General features: G+C 43.2%; 1 protein-coding gene and 1 long non-coding RNA gene across 13 annotated transcripts in view; one reads left to right on the forward strand and one right to left on the reverse strand.

The window, feature by feature from the left end:
- RAD51B (RAD51 paralog B) overlaps positions 1-27,961 on the forward strand; it is a 582,927-nt gene that overhangs the window by 382,324 nt on the left and 172,642 nt on the right. The window lies entirely within an intron of this gene.
- On the reverse strand, positions 18,735-27,117 carry LOC140697144 (uncharacterized). Its single transcript, XR_012073978.1, has 3 exons — positions 26,984-27,117; positions 20,015-20,064; positions 18,735-19,309 (listed from the first exon to the last, which is right to left on the reverse strand). It is a non-coding gene; the product is annotated as an uncharacterized lncRNA (long non-coding RNA).

The raw sequence follows: 27,961 nt of genomic DNA on the forward strand, positions 1-27,961 counted from the left end.
ATAGAATAGTAGCATCATGGAAGAGAACTGTGGTGTTTAAAAAACAAAAAAGAGCTGTTGAAAGGTGTGGTACCCAAGGGTGAGTTGTAAACAGAGAAGTTGTTTCTGATTATGAGGACTGATGTACTTAGTCTGCACTGATGCTACCTAAATAAGTGGGAGGAGCAAAATCCAGTTCCCTGAAGCCTCTGAGTTGCTTTGTATCCCTGCAAGTTTAAAGCAGAATATAGAACTAATCCATTGCTCTGCTTCCCTGCTATCTTCCAGCTGAAAACATGTTGCAGATGAACGTCCAGCGGGAGAAGACTCTCTTGCTCTGCCTCTACCCCAACCAGCTGTCAAGGCAAGGCTGGTAGGAAGGATCGGTCTCCACAGATGGTGCAGATCCTTCAGTCTTAAACCTGTTGTCTGGTGGCTGGGGTGTCAGGTACACCCCTCTTTTCCCTGAACCATGCAACTGGACTTTCAGGAAAAGCAAAAATCCTAGAAACTCTAGAAAAATAGTTCTCAAAGCCCAATTAAACTAGAATGGCTTGTTAGCAGTTCCTTTCCACAGTTTATGGGTTTTCCCGGCATCATTATCAAACTTTTACTGTTTCTCTTTTCCACTGTTTTGTTTGTTTGATTCACCTGGTGAAGTGATAGCCTTTCCACCTGAAGAATTAGTGGAAGATGAAATATTGCTAAAAGCAATTTGTTCAGATCAGTTTCCAAGCCTATATTTCTCCTTCAGGTCTTGTTTTGGTTTTGTTTTGTTTTGTCTTAGTTGTTTTTTAATGGCGGTACTGGGGACTGAACCAGGACCTTGTGTATGCTACGCATGTGCTCCACCCCTGAGCTATACCCATCCCCTCCTTGCTAAAAGCAATTTGGATAGTACTGAAAATATTAGGAAAGAAATGGAGGAAGTAGCCACTGTTAACAGAGTAGCCTGATGATAGGCACGAAGGTTGGAAGAGAAGAATTAAGGCCATTTGGGCTATCTCTGCAAAATACCTTTGTTTTACCAACCACAGAAAAAGCCCTGGCTTGGGGTGTCTTGAGGAGTCAGGACCTAGGGTGGTTCCAAGATTCCCAGCGCTGTGTCTGCATCAACCACCAAATGGCTGTAACTTTCAAAGTTGAGAGGGAAAGGAGAAGATATGAGTTTTGTGGGGTTTGCTGATTTCTTATGCAAAACAGTACTTCAGTTCCAAGCAGCCGATTATCATTGTGATTGCTTATATCTGGTGAATTCTAATATTCTGTATGGAAACTGCATTGCGTGTGTGTCGGGGCCTCCCCATCTGCCTCCTTTGTGAATCTCTTCTCCTTTCAGTGCCTCCAAGTTTGGGCCCCAGAAAGGAGGACAGCAGCTGAATGTCATGCTCTTGGGCCTTGGCCCGGACGTGCATCTTTCTGGAAGGGTGACTGAATCCTGTTCTTACGTCTAAAGTTCCTCTTGATTAGCAGCTCCTTTTGTCTACTGTTTTTAAGGCATCTCTGTCTTTCATGGGTAGCTCACAGGGATGTGTTTGAGAGCCCCTTCCAGCTGGGAAGCTGCCCAACTCCCACCAGCTGAGTCGGGGGTTGACTTCCCTTTAGTTCCGCTGCTGCCTGTGGACTACGAGGACCCCACTTCCAGCCCTGGCCACAGTGGCCCTTGTCTGCTGTGCAAACTTGGCTCTGTTCTCTGGGCTTTCATTCTCTAGCCATCTGGGCATTTTGAGCACCCTTCTTATCTTGGTACCTTGGCACTCAGGACTCCGTGCCATCCTATCATAGAGATGAAAACAAAGGCATCCTTCACTTCTGGCCTGCAGTGTCCCTGGGACCATCGTAGGCTGCGTGACAGTCAGCAAGACTGTAGGGGCCAGGGCTAGGTCTGGAGTGATGTAAACGGTTTCGCTGATAGAAAGCATACGGAACGGTGTGACAATAGCTAGGATTGTTCAGTACCAGGATTCCTAGACACTGGTTTTCTCCTTCTCCCCTTGGCTGTTTTGAAATCAAAGACTGAGGAGCATAAAGACCCCTGTGGCCTCTGATCGCTGTAGCCTCTCCAGGCCTGGCAGCCAGAGATTAGGATCTAGCAAATGCTATGTGCCAGATGAGTGGATCGAGCTTCCGACTAAGGATTCCGTGTATATCACCAGCTTTTAAAACTCTTCCTTCCACCTCCTTAACTGCTGATTTGGGGAGAGTTTGATCAGAGTCCTTCCCTCTTCAGAGAAGTGTCTGGAGAGATTAGTCCAAGAGTGCTGACAGCAAGTTCCTTATAATCATTCTGCCTAGAGAAAAATAAGCATTTGACCAAAGGCCAGTTCCACGGCCCAGTTTACTCCTACTCTGTTGTGTCCTCTCTATTCCTCCCCACCCTCTGACCCCTGTGCCCTCATTCAGATCCCTCACCCTGTGCAGACCTCTCTCGGCCAACGAGGCATTGGCCAGCCAAAGAAAATGCTGCCAAAGAATGTTAAGTCACTTCCGTTTAGACCCTGGTAGTTGGGTGTGGCTGCAGCTTCTTGAAAGACAGACCTAAAATGCCTGCCTCTTTTCAGAGAATCTAATTTCACATTTGGCTGCTGATCATTTTGTTACTGGCATCCATTCATATATTGGAAGCCCAAAGCTTCTACACACTTGATTCTACAGAGCAGTGTAACATTAACAGGACACATCTTGATTATGGAGCCAAAAAGGTGATGCAGGCTCATTTCACACCAAAGCGGGCAGGTATATTTACTTGTGTGTTAATAGTTGAGGCAGCAGAGACACAGGGAGGGTCAGAAATTCATTCAGGATTATCCAGTGAGTCCAAGTTTTGGTCCTCTGGTCCCTGAACAGGCAGTAGTGGTCACTTTCCCGTACAGCATGTGACCAGTGTAACTGGAGTCATGGGTTCTAAATATGACTCCTTCTCCCTGCCCATTGCCACTATAATCCAGTTGCTAGAACCCCACTGGTTTTCTGTACATCGCCAGCGAATGGTGTGGGTCCATCAGGTGTTTCAGTCTTTGTCTTACTTTAGGTGTTAACATCGCAACTAAAAAGAGAACTCTTCGCATGTAAAATTAACTCCCTCTAGTTTTCGTGGTTTCTTTCCAAGAATCACCCACTGTCAGTCCCTAGTCCTCTGTCTGGCAAATTTAGAAGAAACAATGGACTGCAGGCTGACCGTGGCTCCCATTGCATATGAATGACCCACTGACCTTGCGTGTATCTGTAAATGAGTGGAGAAGGAATGCATATTCCCTGGCATAAGCTGGCTCTACCACATGGTTTGAAGAAAATAGAATTTTATACCCGATTAGGAAAAGAGACTTGGAGCAGCTTGGCGGCAGATCTGTGGCTGGGTGATTAATCTAAGAACTATAGCTTTCTTCCACATGGGAGATTAAATACAGTCTTTGGTCAGATCAGAGCGGGCCTCTTGGATGATCTGATCTTTGCAAAAGGCACCACGTTGGGCCAGCACAGCAGTCTTTCCATGTATTGCTCCCTATGTTTAAAAAAGAGAGACCATTTGAGTGTGTTTCAATAATTAGGTCCGCCAGCATTTGTAGCTTTTTTGACCCACAGTAAAACTTTAGTTTTACTTACGCTGAGTAAATAGTGACTTTCTTCTACTAACACAAGTCACTGCCTCTCAGAGTTTGAAGAAAAGTGAATGTTCACTGGGGCTTTTCTGAATGAGAACAGCAACATTTCTCTTTGGGTAGGATTACACTAAATAATGTCTTAGACGAATCTGGCATTTTCTTTAGGACATTAACAAACAGAGTTTATGTATTCCCTCATTCATCTTCTTGGTACTTAACTGAGACAGTTTGGGTACTGGTGCTATATTCTCCATCGGTAAAATGGAAAGAACCAGAGTATTAAGTTCAACTTAGATGGATTACAAGAAAGAATGCAGACATTTGTGTGATCTGTGTTTGCCAAGTTGCTGCCCAGAACTTTTAAATTTTGTTGAGAGCTTCATTTCGCCTACCCAAGGGGGTCTGAGCAGTGTATAATCTAGGCCAGGGTGCAACAGGCTTATGGCCAGGTGGAACTGGACAAATAAATGGAACTGGTTCCAGTTTACCAACCTGGCACTCATTATGTGCTGGTCAAGGAAGTGTTTTTCAAATCACGGGGAGCCTCTAGTGAAAATCCATTGGTGCTTTGATGGTGGCCTTTTGGAGATACTGCTATAATTTGAAACCATTCCCATGGCAGGCCCAGGGAGAGGTCTTACTTCAGCCAACATGCAACATTAGGCAGAAGAAACAGGGCCTTTCTGGCTGAGTTGACCCGTGGGTGGGCCCTCGTCCACATGTTTCTAATTAGGGATGCAAGAGAGAGTAGATATTCCATGGCGACTCTCCTTTCCTTCTCGGCTGTGAGATAGAACAACAGCGCCTTTGTGGTGACCTCTACAGAGCTGTTTACACTTGGTGACCTGCCTGAGCTCCCCTGCCAGCGTGGATGCACCTCCTGGCTAACAAGGAACAGCCACGCTATCTGTTACCATGGTAGACCCTGGAGGTCAAAAGGAAAAAAAGATGTTTTCCCTGTTGTGGCATAGTCTAAGTTCATTTTCTTCACGGATTTATTGAGGCATAATTTACATACCATAAATTTACCCATCGTAAGTATACAATTCAGTGTCTTTTAGTGAATTTAGAGAATTATATCACCATCACCACAGTCCAGGTTTAGAACTTCAGTTGGACTTATTTTGAAAATACCAAATAATGATCATAATTGGAATGCAGGTCATGCTGAAGTACAAAAATAAATTGTTGAAGCTATCTTGGGCTAAGGAAGAGGGCCATCCAGGAAGTCATTTGAGACAACTAAGTCTCAAGTTTCTCAAAGTACATGAAGCCTTGAGATTAGTATTTATATTTAGAAAGGGTTTCCATATTTTTGGTCATCAGATGGTGTGACCGACTTGAAAGAACCGAGAAACTGTTTGCTACAGAACCTACCTCACATGTCAACATCAATTAATCTTTCTTGATTATAAAGAGAAGGTGCAGAGGATGTGAATGTGTGTACCCCCCACCAAGAGCTTATAATCCACTTTGAACATCTCATTAAATATTTATTTACCCAAAGACTACTTTGAAAGCCCCCTCATCTTCAGGTATTGTGTTAGGCACTGCGGACTCACAGATGAGTGAAACAAGTTCCCTGCCTTAAGAACTGGCAGTCCAGTGGCTCATATGTAAACAGATAATTTCAATATAAGGTCATGAGTTCTGTGATAGAGAAGAGTGCTGTGCAGTATCAGAAAGGCCATCGGCAGAGATTTTCTAGAGAAGATGTCACTAAGATATCAAAGACATGGTTAACAATTGCATCAATCCTGCCGACATAGATTGAGTACCTGCCCTCTGCTCCACGGGAACAAGGCTGGGTGAGACCTGGTCCCTGCCTTCAGGTGGCATTTTAACGGGTGGGAGAAATAAGTCCATCACTACTTCCAATCAGATGGTAATGACTGCATAGAAGTGGGAAGAACAGAACACACTAGGAACTTAGAGGCAAAAGAGAAACCATTTCAGGGAAGCCTTCCTAAAAGAAGTAGCCTAAATGCTACTTTGAAAGCTCAGAAGGACCCAAACCTGAATTTTGACCAGTAGATGGAATTTCAGCAGGCATGGGTGAGAGATGGGAAGCAGTCCGGAAGAAAGATGCTAGCAATGGCTCAGGGGCCCATGAGCTTGGGATGTTCGGTGAACAGGGAGCAGTCCAACATGGACTGATACGTATGTCATACAGTTTGAACTATCTCTATATATCTACGTGAGAAACAGGGAAATCAGGTGAAATTGGAGGCTCTGACTTCCCTTGACTGCTTCAAGGAGGGCTTCCTAGAGAAAGCAGCAGTTCATTTCACTCTGTCTCTTATATAAGCTTTATGCCAAGAGGATATGATAATTTATTTTCTTCTTCAGTTTCTTCTTTCATGATTCATCACGTGGTCACCACCTGCTGGGCCACCATCAAAGCACCAGTGGATTTTCACCAGTGGTTCCTATGATTTAGAACATACTTCTTGACTGGTACATTTTGGTGCCGGGTTGGTGAGCACAGGCCAGTTCCATGTGTTTGTCCCGTGCCACCTGGCTTAGGCCCTCTTGCACCCTGGCCCAGGAGGTTCATGCAGTACTTTCAAGAAGATTGAAAAAACAACTCCTGGAAACATTGGCTCCTAACCTTTGCAGGAGTAATTGCTATACCTGAGTAGACTTAGGAAGTAGATTGGAGGTCTGAGAAGAAAAAAAGAAGAAAAAAAATGAGGAAGAATGGTATTATTTGCTTAAAATTCCCACGGCTCCACAGGGTAAACCTCTTTCTAAATTTAAGTTGCTAAGGACCTTGAACCTAAGGTTGTTTGGGGATATTTTGCAAAGTGAGGAAAATTGTTGGCTTTCAATCAGAAAGGAAAGAACTCAGTTGGCTTTGATATAACCAAGGAAGAGGGAGTTTTGTATTTGTTTGTTTGCATGGATGGTCCACCTACTGTGTGGCCTTGTTCGCGACATGGCCGACCTCTCTCGGGGGTCAGTGTGAACAGCCAGGCTGCAGCTGTAGCTGAAGACAATGGCCAGCGCTGTTAGGCAGTGCCCTTTGGGCCCCAGAGGCTAATTTCATAGTATTTTGTGGCATTGAACCTGCCAAAGAAAATGCTTCATTTGGGGAAATATAATTTCTGTATGTGTATGGTTTTTTCATGAAAAATAGAGAAGAGAGATTTTTGGAAGGACATAACTTACCCTATTGGCCACTCTAGAAAAGCTGAAAAGCAAGAGGTCAGTACTCTTACAAGTGTCACATCTTAAACGTCAGTTGACCAATAATTATTCACATATCATCACAGGGGAAGTCCTCTCTCATTGTTTTTGTTTTTTTTTCCTCTAGATTGTGATGCTTTTTTTAAAAAAAAAAATCCCTGGGTGGGGAAATGATATTTTAAAAAGTCTGTAAATTTAGTACTGTATTTGCCGAGAAGTAACAGCCCTTGAAACTCTGGGGTTTTTAGGTTTTGGTTTTGGGGTTTTTCTTCTTCTTCTTCTTCTTCTTTTTTTTTTTTTTTTTTTGGTATTTTCCAATGCAGTGCTAATTATGGATAGGAGGTAACTTTGCTTTGCCAGTCTTCAGGTTAATAAAAGGGCAAATTCTTGGCCACTGTTTAGGGTTGCCAGATAAACCGCAGAATGTCCAGTTAAATTCACAGTTTAGATAAACAGCAAACAATTTTTTAGTGTAAGTACATTCCAAATATTGTACTGGGATGTACTTAGACCAAACAAATTCATTGTGTATCAGAAATCTAAATTTAACTGGGCATCCCGTGTTTTTATTTGCTAGAGCTGGCAACTCTACTTCACTTCTGCAATAAAAATGCCCCCAAGGTGACTGGGAGCTTTGATGGTTACTGAAAGGTGCTATCAGTTTTGAACCCAAACAGAACAATATATGAGATAAAACTGAAAAATAGAATCAAGTCAGTCATACAGAGGTGAAGGGAATCCTTGCTCATTGCTTTATCTTTGTGTAGCTAACTCTGAGGACCCATTTTTTATTGGGGGTGGCCCTCCTAGGTCTGCTCTGGCTCGGAGTCATACTTTGTAGGCCACCTGGGTGGCTTCTTTGTTCTGACTTTAGCTCAGATGATCAAATCAGGACTGGAGCTCCCTTTTAAATCCGGAGTGCTTGCCCTCCTGAGGGCAGCTCTGGGCTCTCTTGACTTTTTTGGCTTCTGTAAAATTCCTACTAGGCCTAGGGAGGTGGGGTCCAACTAGACATGTGTCTGAGAATAATAACAGCTATCAACTACTAAGATCCTGTAGGTGCCACTGCTTTACCTGCATTACCACTGTCTACCTGTGTGAGTTTATCTTGCCTCCTACCAGCCCTATGAGATGGGTACTGTTAGCTCCATTTTCTAAATGAGGGAACGAAGGCCCAAAGAGATGGAAATAACGTGCCACTGAAAGGCAGAGCTGGGGTTAGCATTCAGGACAGTCTGACTCTAAAACCCTTTGCTTAACCACTGTGCTGACACACGTGGTACCCTTAGATCCCCATCCTTCCCTCCCTAGTCCCCAGCTTGACTTGATGTTGGAAAATCATCCCTTTCTCTCCTTGTTCCTAACTAGCTGGAATTGGCCCTAAATACTCTTTGTCCACGTGTGTCGGGCAGCAGTGGGAAAGACGCAGACACGTGGGCACTGGAACATGTTACTTTGGATGCTTCCTATTTTCCATGAAAATGATTAAACCAATGGCGGGGGGAAAAAAGCCCAGGAACTTTATTACAACATTTTAAAATGTGTCATCATTTTAATATCTTTAAAGAGTCTGAAGAGACTTTCAAGCGTTAGACTGTAAATAGCTAACAGCTCCAAGACGAGCTTACATAGGAATCACATGATGGTTCCTAAACGGCCATTTGTCTAAGCTCTGCGGAGTGCTGTCATGCTCAGCCAGCTCTCCTGCCAAAGGCAGAGGCCCCTGTTCCCCAGCCGCTCGCTCCTCCCCGCTCTCCTCTTGGTAAAGAAATAGCAAAACTATACTGCCCGACACCATTTTCTTTTTGAACCAACATATGCTCCTCCTGGTTAACTCCTTATATGAAATGATTGGTCAGCATTTTGAGCTCATCAAGGAAAAAGTTTTACTTGTTCCAGCTGGGAAAGTCCATGAAGTTAGCCATTCGGTTCCCATCATCTGGCGCAGTTGTTACGTGTAAAGTATCTCTGTGGGTGGGGCAGACCCGATAGCATTCCTCAAACTGCGGGTTATGGACCCCAGGGCCTGGAAGAATTTCTTTCACAGGGTCACGCTCCAACACTGATTCTTTCTGGTGAAAAGCTGTCCCAGACTTTCTCCTCTGACTCTCAGACTGTCTCTCATCCTTCTTCCCCCCTGGGGTAGTGTAACGGGCCTCCTCTCTTCTCTCCCTCTGCCCTCTCTTCGCCTGTCTCCTTTCCCCACTGCGCTGGATTTCTCCTCGTCCCATTTCCTTTAACCACTAACTCCTCCCAGTTTTAAAAACTAAGTCCATCTAATTCTCAAAGGAAACCTAAAACAAAAAATGAGACACTAGGAAAACAGCAGCGGTGAGGGGTGTAAGGTTAGTCTTCATCCTTAGCCCTCTGCATCTGAGAAAAATACCCTGTTCTCTTCTCCATGGAGACTAAGGGTGGCCCCCACCACCCCTTCCTCCTCCTTCCTCCCTCCTCACATTCCTCTGTTCTTTCGTAAGCCCCCCGCCACCCCAATTCAGGTGTCACTTAGTCAGCTGATATAGTTGGTAAACTTGCAGACATTTCATTTCTCTCCTTTTGGGTGATGGAATTCTGGTGCCATGGGGGCTTTCAGGAACAACTCAGTAAGTGATAGTCTTAGAGGATTTCAAAAGAAGCTCTAGGAAGACATTCCTGATTCGTCTCTGTCCTTGCTATTTGATTTGCCTCTCTGCGTGGCTCAGCAAACAGAAGCCTTTGGTCCGCCATCTGCTTTTCCCTGGGAAGCAGGAGAGACGGCAGAGGTACAGATGGTGAGCAAGTCTCTTAGACTCTGTATGTTTCTTTAACTGAAGAAGGGACAAAATAATGATTCTGACTTCATGGCATTGCTGTGAGTGTTCGCTGAATTGATATTTAATAAATCCTTTAAAATAAGGCTTAGCACATAGTAGTCGCTATATTAAATAAGTAAATATAACAAGGCAAAAAGTAATAATAATGTCCTTCTTTTGATTTGTGCCTGAATAGCTGCAGCCAGCTCCTGTACAGTCCCTTAGAGATCTCACATCAACCCAGGTGGCAGCTGGCAAGGACTGCAACGAGTCATGGTTTCACTCAAGGACTTGGACAGTCTGGTCTTAATGTACCTCTTCTCACTGTATTTTGACCAGACTGATTGACTGATTATTTCCTATTCCAACTTCCCCTTCAGATTTCCTTCCCCAGCCCCACCACGTGTATCCAGCTCCCTTGCTGTCTTCACCTCCTGTTGGCTGTCAGCATGTGTGGCCCAGAATTGCTGGGTGTCTATTTCAGTGCAAAGCCTTTCTTCTCTTCTAGATCATGAGCTTCTTTTGAGGGGGAAGGGCCACATTTCTGATGGTTGAGCATCATTCATCATGCCTTTTACGTAAATGGTGCTCTATAAGTGTGTCTTGCTTGGCTGACTTGAGCTTTTGCAGATGAGGAAACTGTCGGCCTAGAGCTAAGGGGTACCTAGCGGAACCTTACCTCGAGGCCTCACGGATGCGTTCTTTTGGAAGGCCAGTGCCTCCCTACTTTGTGTGAGGACAATGGAGCCTCCAGTGTGGGCCAGGACAGACGGAGCCACTATGAAGTTGGGGTGTGGTGGGAGTGTGCTGGGATTCAAATGTGGGATGGAGCAGAGGAGGAGGGCCTGCAAGCAGATGGCTAAAGGCTTTGGCTTTGCACAATTACCATAAACACTTTTAATTAGCACCTTGAAAAAGTTTGGGTAAAAAGACACAGTTTAAATATACTTTTTAGAATGCAATGGGCTGCCTCCGAAAACATTCCAATTTTGCAGGCCTAGCGGGAAAAGGACTGAACAGAGTCAAAAAAAAAAAATCACAATACCACTGCTAAAAGGTGTGCAGGTTGAGCAAAAAAGGAGAGGTTGGCATGTCTGTTGGTGGCAGTCTGAAAAAATAAACCGTGGGATGCTACTACTTGTATCCTGTGTAATTTTTGGTGGGTGGATAAATAAAATTGTATGAGAAAAACTGTTCTCTAAAAGTAAATTCTGCCACTCCAGCACAATGGTGTGTATGCCCACACTTTTATAAATATATTTGCATGAACCCACATGGCCATGTAGCTCTCACGTGAGAGAGAGAGATGGAAGAATTAAATGCTATGTGTTTTTCCCCCATCTGTAGGCAGTGTTTGATAATTGTTGATGCATGGTTCTAATAACCTTGACCAGTAGATATGGCGACTGTGAGAATTTCCAGAAGGGAAACAAGACTACAGAGAGGAAGACATCTCTTGTTTCTAGGGGGCAGTCTTCCCAGCAGCCCTCAGCCCAGAAGCTGTTTTTCCTTCAAGGAGAGTCCCGGGACAAGATAAATAGGCTTCCTGACCCAAAGACAGGAACACTCGGGGAGACCAGGGGTCGGGTGAAGTGTTCGGAGGGAGACTGGTCCTGATCAAGGGGCTGGCCCGTCATTCAGTCTGGGGCAGCGGAGCATTGCTGCCCACGCAGCCGAGGGCGGGGTCCCTTTGAGACCCAATGATGTGAACTTGCCTTCATTTGTGTCTTCGTTCTTCAGCAAACCTTTACTGAGTTCTTACTATGTGCCAGATGCTGGGCTGAGCCCCAACTTGTGACCTCACTGGGCACTGAGTCCGAAGCTTTGGCAGCTCAGGGTGATGTTCCTTAGGGAACTGGGAGGTCTGCCAGAGAGGAGGAACAGTACAAACAAGGCACTGGAGAACCCATCAGAGGAAGTGATGCACAGATGCTCTACGCGGGAGACCAGAAGCAGGAGCAGAGACGTTCTTCTGAGACTTCAAGCTTGACTTCTGACCGAAATATAGAGATACGAAGAGCACGTGCAGAAGTTCAGAGACCCTTCTGACTGGGGTATGCCCTTGTGGGTCTTTGGAAGCTACAAAGACAACTGGGAGTGGCAGGAGACGAAGTTGAGAAAAGGAGCGAGCACAGGCACCTCCAGGCACTGGTGGCCGGAAGAGTTTACTAACCTCTTTCAGGGCCATAAACCAAAACACACCCACAGTTGTACATACTGTAATTCATTTTATAAGTGCCCATCATAGTAATTGTATGTTGCTTACTTGCAGTGCTCTTTTGATGGTTCTCAGATCATCTCTTGTTTTATGTTCTAAAGTCCACTCAGATAGTGTTAGAATGGACCGTCTGCTCCCCACCCGCATGTCTGGGCAGGGATGACTCCTGTCAACCTTCCAGGCCTCATCTTATAGGCTCTTTGTCCACCTCCCCATTATCATGGGGCATCACAAAGTTTTTATAGTAAATTGCAAAGCAGTTTGGTTTTCTCAGCAGATGGTATGTCCCTTGAGAGTAGGTACCCTATTCTGTTCATCTCTTTATCTCTGGCAGCTGGCACAGAGCCTGGCACAGAGTGAGACCCCAAACTAGGACTGGTCCATTTTGGATGCCCTGGTCTCATACATTCCCAAGCTGACACTGGGCTCTCCGTGTACACACTCCATCCGGAACCTTCCTGCTGCCAAGTGGTATCTTCCAATGACATTAAAAAAAAAAAACAAAACCCTCTTTATAATGTTTTCCTTTCGTATCATGCAAATAACATATTTAAGATGGAAACTTCTGTGCTTCATGTTATAGATTAATAATGAACATACTTTCTCCTTCTAGAGTGTGACTGTCTTTTTTAACCAGTTGCTTTTCATTGTCATTCCTTCCCGTAATTTTTTCAGATGCTCTGAATTCCTGTTCAAGTTTCCTTTTCCCTTGAAGCTTCCGTCTCCCCTCAGGCCGCTCTCAGCCCACCCGCTCAGTGCTTTCCCTCCCTGGCTCTCATGCTCTCCCCCAGTTATTCATCGCCTGTGCTACCAGGGTTATTCATGTAAATGAGGCATTAGGCCCACCCCCTTTCCCGGCACTTGTGCCTTCAGGGCAATCTCTGTTCTGTGCATCTCTGCCCCTCCCGTAGCAACTAACACCATGTCTCTCACTCCAGAGATGCCCAGCAAATGAGTGCTGATGAAGTTCCATCAGTGAGATGAGGTAGTCAGCAGTAGGTGTACGCTCGTTGGTGCGGGAGCAGGGCAGACTAGTGCTAGCATTTGAGGGGGGCTGCCTGGCTTCTAATCTTGGTTCCTAGCTACTTTCAGGGCTTGGAACAATCTGCCAAACCTCCCTGTATCTCAGCTTCTTCATCTTTAAAATGAGGATAATAGCAGTGCCTGCCTGATGAAGGTGTAGTAAGGGCTGGGTCAAGGTAAGCACAACGTTTAGCACAGAGCCCCGCCCACGGGGAGAGCGCTGATCGTCACCAGCCACCAGCGCCATAGGTATCCATGATCACGAGCTGGGTTTGGGTGAAGATGTGAGGTCTGGCCTGGAATGCACCTTCTTAGATTCCTCGTGGAGCACCCTGTGCCCTGGGCTTTTTCTGCACAGGGAACGTGTCTGCTTCAGGAATTGTATGGACCATCTTGACTGAGAGTATTTTTTTCCACCTTTAGCTGTTGACCTGTATTTATGTGTTGGTGTTTTGCTTTCACCAGATTCTTGAAGTGGGGCGTCCATGACCCCAAATAGGGAGTCATGGATGATGTTCTGTTAAAAGCAGAAGGAACTTGTGCACATGGTAGAAACATGCACTAAGGACACACGAGTGAGTGTGGCTCCCCATAGGCTTACCAGCCCACTGTCCCTTAGAGCTGAACATGCTGGTTCATCTCCACATGTGCGTGTCAGGCTCTGTGTTAGGTTTGGGGACCAGAAACATGACTGAGTCGTGGTTCGTGCTGTTGAGGTGCTTGGAGTTCTAGCAGTTTCTTTTCATCTTTTATTAGACACCGACTGAATAATTTTATTACTTGTTAATAAGTAAGGCTTGTCTCCCCGAGTGGACTTACTGTGTGCTTACTGTCCTGGACACTACTGCAGACAGTGCTGTCGGCCCCACCACTGCCCGATGGAAAGAAGGAAGGGTGACAGGCAGTAAGGACCAGGTCGGGATTTGGAGACAACAGGGAGGAGGCAGCCGCGTCATGTCATTGTGCTAAAAGCCCAGCAGCCTTCGTTCCTGCACTCTGTGTCTATGTCTAGATCACGGGTAGGGGACTAAAGGCGTCTTTGGTCATAAACCTTCCTATGCCTAAGCTTGGCCTGCACTCAGCTCTAATAAAAATACTAGTAAATGTTAGGACTAGAAATAAAATGAGGCACAGACTGCTATTAGAACTTTTTCTACAACTGAATTACTTTTTCTTCAACCAAATACATTACGTATTGTATCAGCCAGGATCCCATCAAGAGATGACTTTAATTAGGATCATTCAGGAGACTTGAGTAATAAAAGGAATACTTTTAGTGGAGCAGACAGGGTGCAGGGAAGCCAGCAGGGCTTGTGCAGGTATCCAGGGCTAATGATAGAGCGGCTCCATCGGTACCCCTAGGCCTGAGAGAGTGAGGGGTGGGCTGGATTCTGGAAATAGGAGACAGAGAAGGCTGCCTGGCAGGATCTGAGACCTCCAGGAGGCTCGGGCAACCTCACAGCCCAAGGCCACTCTGTCCCCTCCTGTCTCCTGCTGGTGCTCCCCTGTGGCCAGACCCAGGACAGAGCCCTGTTGATGTGGTTCACACAGGTCAGGCTCCAATGCAGAGCGCAGGGTGGAGAAGCAGGGAGAGTAGATCTGGAGGGACACACAGGAAGGTATCCGGCAAACATGTTTTCATGTTTGATTTTAGAGGTAAGCGTGTGTATTTCAATTTCATCTGTTCTGGCCAGCTAAATTTTTAATAGGTTATAAAATATTTCTACCATAGTTATTACACCATCAGTTTCATGATCTCAGTTATTTTTTTTTCAATGTCTTATTAGTTTAGCTGCCCCCCCCCTTTTTAGGGAGAGTTATGTATAAATTAGCCTGTTTTCCTCCAGAGCACACAGAGAATAAAAAAGCGATTTTTCAGAGATTTTTCTCTTTACAAAGAAGGTTGTTCCATTTCCCCTTTCTATTTCTCTCTACTACTTTCTTCTTCTATGCTTAGGCCAAGAGTATATTACATTTGGAGACATCCAGCCTGGTGCTTCCCAAAGCTTCCTCAGCCAAAGACTCCTTTGGGAATCCAACTAAATTTCCTGGTTCTCTTTTGCTTTTAATACCAATGACCATATTACCCAACGAGGTTATTTTTTATTACTTACAAATATTTTTATAATTAACTTAAGACTCAATAAGGAACCAAAGCTAAACAGACCATAATTATTTCAAGTTCTAACCACTAGGAGTGGATATTAATCTTTGAGGAGGTATTATTAAAACGTAGTATAAAATAGTTACAAATATCAAGTCATAATTGCAAAAGAATATCTGCGACTATAAAAGCAAAATAAACTGGATTTAGAAGTTAATTGTGGAGCTGTAGCAAATGTGATTGTGGCACATTTCAGCACTGTATTAGAGTAGGATCTTATCTCCGAATTATTCACTGATAGATATTCATCAGGAAACCCCGTTACATCACTTTCAAAGGGTAGGTAATTTCCTAGAACAGCTCTCCTGCCTCTACCTAGGGCCTCAGAGGCACCCACTTCCCAATGGAGTCCTCTCTTTCTTCCTCCCTTCTCAGATCTCTCATACATCTGTATCCAGCTTTGTTTCTGTGGCCACCCTATTTTACTGAGCTGACCTATAAATCACTGCAAAATTTTGATCAGAATTTCACTGAACCAGGGATCAAAGAAATGCAAAAGTAATTCTCATTATAGGCTTTAAGTATATGCTGCTTCTTCGATCCATGGGAGCAATTTCTCTAATTCTTGGGTTGCCCTTTCTGAAATCAACACAGAAAGGACTATATCTTCTCAACCCCTTTCCCTTCACCCCCCGCTCCTTGTCCAAACCATCCCAACTCAGCGAGCATTCTCTGTTGTGCATTGCTAAGCCATGCTCCCTAAGTGTTTGAGGTCTTGTGCTCCTTATGAGCCAGTAATCACAAAGGGGCCAGGCTGCTCGCCAGTGGATTCATTCTTTAAGCCTTTACCGATTCTGTACTCTATGTCACAGACCGTGCCATTTGTGGACTCCCAGAAAACCATGAGGAGACTCTAAAAGGCTATGAACAGAGGAGTGTTGTGTTCTCCCTCTGCCAAGCTTCCCTTCCCCCTTCTTTTGGAAACAGCACCTTGGTTTTCCTTTGGGAAACTACCCCGCCCTCAGCTCCATCTGTGTGGTCCACATGAGGCCGATGCCACCCTCCAGCTCTAGAGGTTGGCTCTGAACTTGGATCAGACCAACCGGAGTTTTGATGACTGGTTTAGGAAAAACTATGGACCCAAGCTGAGGATGTGAGAGTTTCCCACAAGTTTGGCTAGGACCACCAGAAGAGAGGAGCCCCTTCTCCCTGCTGGGCTCCCTTGGCTGGTAGAATGTCAGCCTGCCACCACGGAGGGGGAGCCTCCCTAAGAATGCGACACACTGGAAGGCAGAGCTGGGAGACGGAGAAAGACAGCTTCCCATCGTTTAAGCCCTGGGTCCAGCTGCTTTCGCAGTGGGACCCATGACTAGGTCCTACCTGTTGTTTTGCCCATGACGACAATTTGAGTGGGCACTGTATCATTTATAACGTGGACTCCAGAGTAAAACCTCCACACATCTGAGACCTCGACACTCTCTGGGAACCTGCAGCCCCCATGGAGGCCACAAGCTACTAAAAAGATACGACCATGAGCTCGAGCTGTAGATCCCAGAGGACTACACAGAGTACTCTTTCCTTTCCTTTGGGTCCAGGCAACATGATGATATGCATCTGAAATTTGGGGATTCCAGGAGGAGACTTGGGACCGGCAATAAGGGTGTTACCAGCTGTGTGCGCCACCAGCGATTAAATATGTTAAAATCCTGTGAGGACTCGGTTTTACCTTAGGAAAAACTCATTCTAAATGATTTGAGGGCTTTTCACTTTTAAACAAGTTACTGTTAAAAATATTTTTTTGATGACATAGTTGAAGATGTCAAAGTAAAGAACCAATTACATATATATATTTTTTAAGCACACTTTAAAATCTAACGTGATGCTCAGCCATGAAAAAGTGAGTCACCATATTCAGCACTAATGAGACACTTAGTGGCAAAGCCCTCATTCAAGTACCTTGCCCAGCTTGGGCTTCTGCATTTTGAGAGGATGTGGAAAGCAATTGAAATGATTAAAAGCATGGAAAATCAGATCTCTGAAGAACGATGAAAGTGGGCTATTTAACCTAAAGAAAAGAAGATTGAAGGGAGAAAATAAATGGTATTGAAGTAGAGAAGGAGTTCTTTAAAAAAAAAAAGTGACAGATGTTTTCTTCTTCCACTGAGTATATTAAAATTGCCTTAGACATTTTATTTGCACAAAAGAAGGATTTTTCAAGCAGATAGGATTCCTGAACAGGCTGAGAGGTTGGACTAGATGAACTTCTATATTTCTCTTCACTAAGATTCTGTGATTCCTAGAGGAAGGATTTGCTTATCCAAAAAATTGTGAAACCAGTTGGTGCCGATCTTCAAAGGTAACATAATCAACACTGGCTGGTTTGGTGTAGGTGTAGTTCTGCCCAGGAGTCGCTTCTAATGCTTATAACACGTCTATAAAGAAGAAACTGTTGTACATGGACAAACAGCACATCAGGGAGAAAAAAAAACAAGCCAGTGGTCAAGTAATGATAAAACTGAGAGTTTCTCTTTTCTACTCGTTCATTTTCACTGTTAGAAAACAAATGATCATTCATTTCTGCAATAACGATATAAATGAGACAAATCATGGGATCGCTTAGCACTGGTGCCAGTATTTTTGGAGGGATGGAATTAAGTATAACAGGTTCCATATTGAGTCAGGAGCATTTAACGTTGGCTCTGGTAGGTCTCTGGCTTATTTCCTACTGGAACTTTTCTAGTCTAATTTGAGATCCAGAGACTTTCAAACCAAGACTCAGGCAAATGGATTTTACTTAGGGAAACAGTTCTGGTTTTATATATGGAAAAGCTATTCTAAAGAACAATAACCCTGGCAGTATTACTGCTTCGATGACTATAGACTTATTTTAAAAGTTAAGATTAAAAAAAAAAGTAAAGGCCATATGTTGCTCTGCTTTCTTCTATGGTGTTTGGGTCATTGTATTAAGTTCTACTCTGTGGCGACTTGGGAAGCTTCGTGCAAGTTTGAGCTCTTTCTGACTATACTCTTCATGCATCCACCTTATCTTCTACTTGACTCTACTGTTGGTTCTGCAGTTTCTTTGGCCCCATTGCTTAGAGGCTACAGTCTTTGTACAATACACACCAGCAGTCATTTCAGCTTCATGGAGCCCACATGGTCACTTAAAAGTCACTTATCCAGGAGGCTTTACAATCTTTAAGTGAATCTGTTAATAAGAAGAGGTTGGCTGATTTCACAGTTACTGTAAATACATCCAAATGATAATTGTTAGCCCTATAGTTTTCAAGTTACAGAGAATAACTGGGAAGAGAGAAGAGCAAGGCTGCAAACCTGTTGTCCAAAGGATTGGGGGAAGAATTTGCTGAAGACGGTGATTTTGATGGAAAGGGACCTCACAGCCCCCACTCACAATTCATTTCCCCATTGAATCACGCAGGAAGAATCAACTGAGAAACAAAACCAGACGAGCAAACACACCAAACACCTCCAAACAACAGCAGTAATGAAACCTAGCTTCCAAAAGAAGTTCACATTATAGGCGACCTTTTACAAAGCTGATTTCAAAACAAGAAGCTAGTTTCTAAGTTTATTTCCATGCTCTGCCCTCTGACCTCGGTCTCGTTGAAAGAGTCAAGGTATCAGATTCTCTCCCATCATCTCCTTTCAACAGAACTTACTATATTACCCCCCAGCCCCCTAAATATGGATGGCTAAAACAGCTGGCTCTTTCACTCTGGATATGCACACACAAACACACGTAGAATATACATCTCTGCATATATAAACACACACTTTAGTCATTTATTTGTTTAACAGAATAAAGGCCATTAATCAAAATACAATTCATTTTAGCAGTCAAGGCTTGACACGAGATCATTATTTCAAGAAAACCCAAAGAGACTAAGCGCCCTTTCATAGCATTGTTTTCTTTCTAAAGCTCCATAGGGTGCGTGGCTCTTCTCCACTGAGAAAGTCAGGGCAGCGCCGTGGAGCAGCCTCGTGGCCCAAGTGTTAAAAGATCTAAGTTCTCTCGGAGATGGTGCTTCTGCCACATACTCACTCACCTCACAGAGGAGAAGACTGTGCGTCTGTTGTGTGTCTAACACTAGGCTGTCTCTAGTTAGCCCCAGGGCCAAGAAAACAGAAAATATTTCCTCCGGTTTCTCAGAGGTGCAGAGAAATAAAGCTAAATACCTTTAAAATTCCATTTGTAAAATTCCATTTCAGTTTAGTTTCATCTGCTCTTTTTCTTTAAACGTTTTGTAAGCTGTGAAGAAACATTTGCAGATCATCTCATCTAGGTGAAACCTGTCTTTAGAAAGCTTAAGAGAGTCCAGACTTCTTCTTCATTACATAGGAAGGAATGAAAAGGCTGGTGTCGATTTCTCCTTCCTACTGCCTAGGAAATAGGGGTGTAAAGTAACACAGTGACCAGGTCAGTGGCCAGGCAAATGAAAAAGAACCCAAGAGCCCTGTCCACAGCCTGCCCAGCCATATGAATAACTTGTTAGCTGCCTCCTGAACAGAATAACCTCACTCCTTCTGCTGTCGGATGCAGACCCTGCTATGAAGCCTGCCCCTAGATGGGGTGGCCCCCTTGCCCAATCAGGGTCAACCAGTGGCTTCCAAACTAGCCTATAACCTGTGACCCTCTAGGCTTAAGAAATTGGGCATATTCATATTCTGTAACTAAGAAAATGACAAGCCAATAGAAAAATGGGCAAAGGCTACAAACACAATTTTTAGAAGAACGCTGAGTGTTTATTTCATAAGTCATTAAGGAAATAGAATTAATACAAAAATGAGATGCCAGTCTTACCCATCAGTTTGGCAAAGAACAAACCAAAAACCCCACCAAAACCAAGACCACAAATAAAACTAAAAACTCCTAAACGTTGGTGAGCATGTGAGGATAGGATACAGCTCCCATTGCTGATGGGAGAGTGAACTGGTATAGTCACTTTGAGGAACAATCTGGTAGCATCTAGTTACACATGAAAAGGCACACACACTGCAACCCAATAAATCCAATTCTAGATTTGTGCCTTAAAGATGATCTATGCTTCATGGATAAGATTATGTACCAAAAAAAGACTATACTTACTTTTAGAAGACTAGAAGGATGAATATCAAATTCTTGATGATGGGTGTCACCTGGAAAAAGAAAAGCGATTATGGTTCTTCAGCTTAATCTATTTTTTAATGTACAAGACAAAAAAGAAAAAAACTGAAGAAAATACAGGAACAATGTTATGTTTTTCTCTGTAAATTTCTGTATTTAAATTTTTTTCAAAGTTAAAAAAGATAGCCATCCATGCATTGATTGGGCTAGTACAATCAGAATATTTTAGTCCTTCCATAGTTTTTTCTGATTTGCGTCTTTCCAGTCCTGAAGCATGTCAACTTTCCTTTGTGACACCAGCAGGTTTCATCACAACTAATTTATCTGCCTAGAGATGGTTGTAAGCTCTGTGAAGGCAGTGCTGATAAGGCATGCCAACATGGGTTGTTGCAGAAGAGACCTAGAATCTTTTTCTTTTTTCCATAGCATTTTGTAGTGCTGAAAAATAGCCCCAAGGATCACCTAATATGATTCTTTTATTTAAATGAGGAAATGGAGGCCTTGAGAGTCTGGTTCAAATTCACCAGCTAATTAAAGTAGAGTAGGGACCAGCATCCGTTGCTACTGATTTTCCAGTTAACAAAAGTTTGACAAGATTGTACTGTATAGCACAGGGAAACATGTACAAGATCTGGTGGTAGCTCACAGTGAAAGAGAATGTGACAATGAATATATGTATGTTCATGTATAGCTGAAAAATTGTGCTCTACACTGGAAATTGACACAACATTGTAAACTGACTATAACTCAATAAAAAAAACAGTTTGACATATGAGAATTAAGGAAAGCTTTATAGATCCTTTCTATGGAGCCTTCACAGTGGGCAAGCAGGTACCTACCGCGGGTTTGGTATTATGGAAATGGCCAGTAGGCCGGCAATACTTGAAGAGACTGGCAGGAGAAAGGGGAAAGCCTGTGTGGTCACTGCCGTCTATGAAGCAGTGTAGTGCAGAGGTCAAGGAAGTTACGGTTTCTGGGCTGTGTATCCTGGTTCTGTCACTTCCAGCTGTTTTAACTTCGGCTGTTAGTAGGTAAGCTCTCTGTGCCACTGTACATGTGAGCATAATAATAGAACTTAGTTCAGGGGCTGTACTGAGGGTTAAAGGAGTTAATAATGTAATATGTGAGAATGGTGTCCGACGTATGTGTTCAACAAATGTTAGCAATTATTATTACATCATTTGTAGAACAAACGATTGAGGAAACTAAATGTTTAATTAAGGTTCTGCCATCTTTTGCCTTAAACCACATACCTAACTGTAAAAGCTGTCATTAGTATCTTCCTTTGTATATGACTTGGAGAAGTCTCAGTTTTGTAGTTAAGAAAGCAGAATTCAAAAAGGTAAGATCGTTTATTTGTCCAGAACGATGTCATGAAGGAGTGGCAGTGATTCTATTTTCTTTTCATTGTATTTCATTCAACACTTACTCTTCCTTTTTGGCTCTCAGGGGGCCACAGGTTGGGGGTCCTAAGCAACGAAGTAGGCCATAGGCCATAGAGGGTTCATTCCTTGAGGGGTCTTCCGTCCAATCCCCTGATTATCATGGTGCTGTCCGACCAATGAGCTGCAGATTCTTGAGGTTTCTCAAGAAGGAAAAACCCCCCAAATTCCAACAGTCACTTTCACAGAAGTGCCTTGAACTTTAAGGTAAGATGATGAGCGAGCTCTGCTCGCTGCCAAACTTGTATCTTATTATACAGAGGACGTTTCCAAGAGCTAAATCGGAAAATCAGATTCTCTTTCTCTGTATCAGTTTATTGAAACTCCTGTTGTATGTTAATCCTGATGTGCCTTTCAGACCACCAGTCCACTCACTGATGGAGAGTTTGTTCCCAGGGTTTGCAAGAAAGCTAACCATATCTTCATTTGTTACAGGGTCTCTTAACCAGTGCCTTTTAACCAAATCATGTAGTTCTTAAAAGGTGCATTTTTATCGAGTGGAATATTATAAAAGTTTTTATAGTTGTTGGAAAAAAATTTACAAATAGTAATCTTTCTCAACTATCTCAGGAAAGATCTACTCTGTAAACCTGAGATGAATTCCTTTGTCAAAGTTATAAGAGGGTGATTTCATTTGTAGTTTTACTTACTAATTTATTCCATAGTTTGGGTGTTAATCTTGCTGTCAGATGAATACAATCAACTTTTGGACACAGTTTCTTCCTGTGCAGGGGAGAATTTCTATACCAAATTCCCACTTAATTGCCTCTTTTACACACACCCACATCTTATTTTCATTTGTGCTTGGCCTCGCCCATCACAACCTATAATTGCCTAGCTAAATAATGGGGTTTGTTTTTTTTTTTTTAAGATTTGATGCTTCCAGATACCAAAATGATTTAGATTTAAAGCTGCAGGGTATAGTTGATTGTTATGTGAATCAAACCTGAAATACTTTGACTCCTTGAAACCTTAAACCCCTTCATGACAGATGACTGAATTTGACTGCAGTTTGTTCAGCGTAGAAGTATGTGCTAAGATGAGTCATGTACAACATGCAGCTTTGTGGCAGTGGTATGCATGCTTGCGTCCTATGGTTAGTCCTTCCCTTTTTGCCATTGTTATCTTAGTCTGGAATATCCTTTTTCTTTTGATGCCCAGCTTTCTGCTATGTACTGGTTGCCATTCCATGAACCATAGTTCTCAGGTTGAGCTTTTTAAAATTTCACCTGCCTGGGTTCTATCCCAGACCGGCTAAATCAGACCTGCTGGCGGTGGTGGGGAGGGGAGAGGACAGGGGCATTTGGGTTTTTAAAAACCTCTTTTGGACATTCTGATGCTTGACCCAAGTTGAGAATCCCTGTCTTGTTGCCTAGGTTAGAAATCTTTTGTTTATAAATAATTGAAACCCACACAAACTGTCATAACAAAAAAGAGAAACTTAACCACAAGAAAGCAGGAAAATCTTGCAGAACCCAAGGGCATGAGATTTGTCTGGGCTTCTTAAGAGATCAGAGTGTGGAACTAAAGCACTGACAAGGACCCAAGGAAGCTAGTCCCTGTTCCCCAGGTGCATCCTTCTGTTTACCTAGCTCACTGAAGAACCTTTTAGACTCACAGCCCTGCTTCTCTGTTTCTCTGCTTCTTCCTTTCTCTCTCAGCAATGTAAGCACGTGTCTGAACATGGCAGCCTCCTCAGTACCCAGGTTTCCATGTCCTCAGTTCAGCTGACCAGTCCAAGCTGACTGGCATCTCTCAGTCTAAATGAGAAGATCAGATTGGTCTAGCGCAATGTGTGATGTGTCTCCCCTTACGCCGATCAGATAATGTGGCTCAGACATGGCTGCCAAGGGGCCACCCCATGTGAGTTCAGCTGAAGGCTTTTCAGATATCTCAAAATATTTCTCTAGACTTGCCGTATTTTTACTCTCCATCCTACCTCAGGGTCTCTGCCAAATAGCTTTATTTTTTATTTCAGCTTTACTATCAGTATTTTCACATATAAGGAAGTTGAGACACAACAATTTCCACGTATTGAAGTGATTTAACTTTGCAGATGCCACTAAGGCAAACATTGAATGTGCTGTCCTCTGTTCCTCACTCTCCATCTTATGAATATGCATCAGTTTAAATGTTGAGAAAATTAGAGTCTTGGGAAATCTGCTATTCCCAAGTAGTAAAGGTTGAAAAGTAGTAGAGTAAGATAACAACCGAATGGCCCAGTCATTTTCTATAATATATATAATTTTCATCATGAAAGTAAAGAATGTTTAAAGCCAATTGGGGTAGTTTATCACAGACAGTGCTAGGCTATGGCCTTATAATAATTTGTTATGGAAGAGGCTCCTACTTCTTCTTTGTCTACACAAGGGTTAAAAAAAAGAGGAAATGCTTTTAGGAGGAATATAATATAGTGCCTGGCACAGAGTTGGTATTCAGTAGTATTTTGCCAATAGTATTTACTTAGAAATATGTATTAGAAATAACTTCCAGGTAGTATTGAAACAGTGGAATGAGCTACCAAGGAAAATGGGTAAGCTTTTATTCTTTCCTCTTTTTATCATCTTACCACCGTCTTACATACATGGGATAGCCAAAGATGCCCATGATACTTAGCTCTCTAAGAGAACAGAATTCAGTAAGGGAAGTAAAATACAAAAGCAGTAGGGAACATTCCTACCTTTGATGTCTTGAGCATCTCCTCGTGCTCTCACATGTCCCATTTTATTTTTACAAGATAAGAACAAAGAAATAGGGTTCACTGTCTCTTTTACTGCTGGGTAAACAGAGGGTCAGCCATTCCTACAATTAAAAGTTCTAATTTTGCTGATATCTTCACCTTCAAGGAGGGTGGGAAGCAACGATTTCCACATATCATGGTGACTTAATCATACAGGTGACACTAAGATGAGCTAAGCAGGTAGATTGTTAAGACGGAGCACAATATTAATGACTCAATTAGAACTGAAAATGAATTTGGTCTCTTTAAAGGTCAACAAGAACCAAGGTGACTGTATTTCAGCAAATTGTAGTGCAAGAAAATTCACAATGGATCAAATAAATCATAGAAACTTGTATTCGTGAAGGTTGAGCAATTAGTGTGATATAACAGGAAAAATGAAAACTGAAACTGATAGTTGATAAATGTTACTGTGTCAGGGTAGCTTCATCAGAGGACACTGTGTTGTAGGGTAACTGGCAATTCCTGGAACATATCCGACAGCATTAAAGCAGTAAGTGTCTTCACAAAGCTTTGCAGAAGTCTCAACCTTAACATCTTCAGTCCAAGGCACAATAAAAACTATCTACAAGTAAAGTTTCCAAGTAATTTGTAAGCTTACGATAAATACTGTGTTACCAGCAGTTCTTAGTTGTAAGTAGCAGATCCAGTGGAATCTATTGGGCAATGGAATTGGGAAATCTAAGGGGTGGGTCTACCTAGGTTTCCAATGATGTCATCATTGTTTCTAGTGATATTTCCTTCTCTCTGTTCTGCCTTTCTTCTGATGGGTTTGTTCTCAGCAGTTTTGTCACGTGATGACCAAGCAGCTTCCCTGGCCGTTATCACTCAGGATCTCAAAGGGCATTAGGTCCTTTTTCTTTCTGCCTTTAAGTCAACACCCTCCAAAAGAATCCAGTTGGCCCACTAGATCACTTGCCTCCCCCAGGTGTCATGAAGGCAAGGGCCCTAGAGGTGGGGCTGGACAGTTTGCTGAAGGAAGAGAAGAAGGTATCTGTTACCAGAAAAGGGGGAGGGTGTTGAGTAGGCAGAAAGAACAGATGTCCACCCATACATTGCACAATTGCATGCCAGGCACTTTCACATCCTTGGCAAAAAAAAAAAAAAAAGGAAAAAAAAGCCTTCACTAATGAAAAATAACTGACAGCTTGAAATATTATAAGTAGAGAAAGAAAAAAAATTGAAGTGTTTTTTAATATTCTCTCTAGTCTCTCAAGGTTACAATTAGTTATTACTGACTCTTTGCTTCTAAGTATTTTGCTTAGCTGTCTGCTCTGTCGCTTGGTTATCTTCTACAGAGCTACCTTCCTGAAATAGGGTGTGGACATTTGAAGAAAGAACTTTGTCTTTTATCTCTTTATCTCCAATGCCTAGTTCAGTGCCTGGGACACAGAAGCCACTTGATGCTCACTGAATGGAGCTGGAGTCTAGCCCATGTACTGCTTATATTAGGAAAATAGGAATAATAAAAACATTTGCTACACTAGGGCATTGGGGAAAAGTTCTTATTCTCCATGAAGGAGAGTTTTCCTTGAGCCACACTCTTGGCCTCTCCCTTTTTCCTCATCACTCCTCCCCAGGGCAAATGGAATGGCTCATCCCATTGGTGAGTCTGGGATAAGGAAGGAGTCACATTCAGGTGTGGGCCACCCATGGCCACAGAGGCATGGGGGCCACTGCCTGATCCAACTTGGGGGAAGCTCACAGTTGTTGTGCACCCAAACCGAGTGTTTCACCTCCTCTGTTTCTTTTGATGGGCTCAGAATTCAGGTGTGGGAAAAGTATAATTTAATGGTTCCCTCAAATCTCACAAAAGAGTTTAGAAAGATCCTATGTTTGTCTTTAGATATGTGCAAAAAAAAGGGTTAAAAAATAAATATCTTAGTATTTTACATATTAAATACTTGTATCCTCTCTGTTTCCAAAACAAGGTGGCTTTATCTTTGATACAGTAATCTAATCCAAGACATTCAAAAGCCACAGGACTGAAAAGGAATTTTCCAAGACACCCTGAAGCACAACTTCATTTGATATGATTTCCTAGCCTAGATTATAATCAGGAAGACACTGATTCCTTTGTTGTTATTTCTAAGCAAAAAAGGTCCTATTCCTCCTCCTCTATTCCTTCTATTGGTGAAGAGCTCTACCAGCTTTACCATCACCAAACCAACCACCTGGAATTTACCATTACCAGACCAAAAACCTGGAATCAACTTAGATTTCCTTTCCTCTCTGCTGCCCCTTTCCTGGAACATCCACCCAGTCATCAAGCTTTCCCCCTTTATATCTTTCTTATCTAGCCCTCCATCCCATATCTAAACTCACTCCTTGAATTTTCTCTCCTGGACCAGCATTCCGCCTCTTTTTCCATACTGAGGCCAAAGCATTCCTTCTAACGCAGTGTGATTGTATTACTGCTGTGTCTGAAATCCCTCAGCATGTCTTTACTGCCTCTAGGATTTATTCCAAACTCCTTAGCATACATACAGGGACCTCAAGGATCTGGCAGCTGCCATATCTCTCTGAATGGCTTCTCTCTTGGCCTAATTTCTCCATCACCCCTCCTCCCCCACAGCACATACACTAGAGCCATTGTGGAGTACTCAGAGTACCTCTTATGGGCTAGGCTCTTTCACATTTGGGGGTTGCTTTTGCTCCTCTTCTGCCTGTAATTTACCCCTTCCAGCCTCCCCCTGCCTCCAAACCAGCTCAGCTTTCAAGACTCAACCAAAGAGCCACTTCCTCTATGAAGTCTTTTTGACAACTCACCCTCAGGATAAATCAAGCACTCTCTTCCATGTCTCCCCTTCTGTGTCTTGTAGTCGTCAACACTTTTTTTTTCTTTCCATAAATTGTCTGCAAGAGTTTGCCTCCCATAGACTGAAAAGATCCTGGGGACTAAACCCAAGTCATGATCCTTCTGCTGTCTGATACTTGAGCAGTGTTCCGTAAATGTTTGTTGACTAAATGCATGTTTATATGCATGAAAGAATAGACGCTCAGGAATTTTTATTAGCAGTATTCCTTTACTTCCTGAAACTTTGAGACTATAGAATTAGCTGCTCCCACAAAATGGTTGTGGCGGTTGGTGGGGGGAGGGTTGCTGTATTGGAAAGATTTGGCTTTAAGAAGCAGGCTTGTGAAAGGCAGCAGGCTCTGCCTACAGTAATTTCAGCTACTGATGTTAGCAGCCTTTGTTCCTTGTAGGGTTCAGAGGGCTGCTGGCCACTTTTGGTCTTTATCTTACAAACACCCACGCAAAGAAAGATTGCATGGGAATCCAAGCAGAGGATATCTGTGTGGATTGAGAGAGGACTTTAAAGCTTTAGAGAGCCTCATCTTTCTGGAGTAGTTTAAATATGCATCTCCCCAGAGCAGGGATGGAATAAATGAATTGGCTCAATATTCTGTCCAGGCTCTGAAAACCAACAGCAGGGCAAGAGAGAAATGAAGAAGCAAAAGCTGCTGGGAGAGTCAGCAAGGATTTACTAAGTGATCATTGCATGCCCCGTGCTGTGGGAGGGCATGGACAAAAGTAAAAAGAACATTCCTCAAAGGGTTTACAGTCCAAAGTTATTAATGTCACTAACACGAATATACCTCTGTGAGAGGTTCTGATAGGAAATGTAGGCTTCTTTTATTTTTTAACAGTATAAAAATATGCAACACCTTGCAAAGCACAGACTGTTTTCTTACAGTTAGTAGTGGTTGGGAAGTGTAGAGTCCAAGATATGCTCATGTTCTAAA

The sequence above is a fragment of the Vicugna pacos genome, chromosome 6 (genome assembly GCF_048564905.1).
Source record: "Vicugna pacos chromosome 6, VicPac4, whole genome shotgun sequence".
NCBI lineage: Eukaryota > Metazoa > Chordata > Mammalia > Artiodactyla > Camelidae > Vicugna > Vicugna pacos.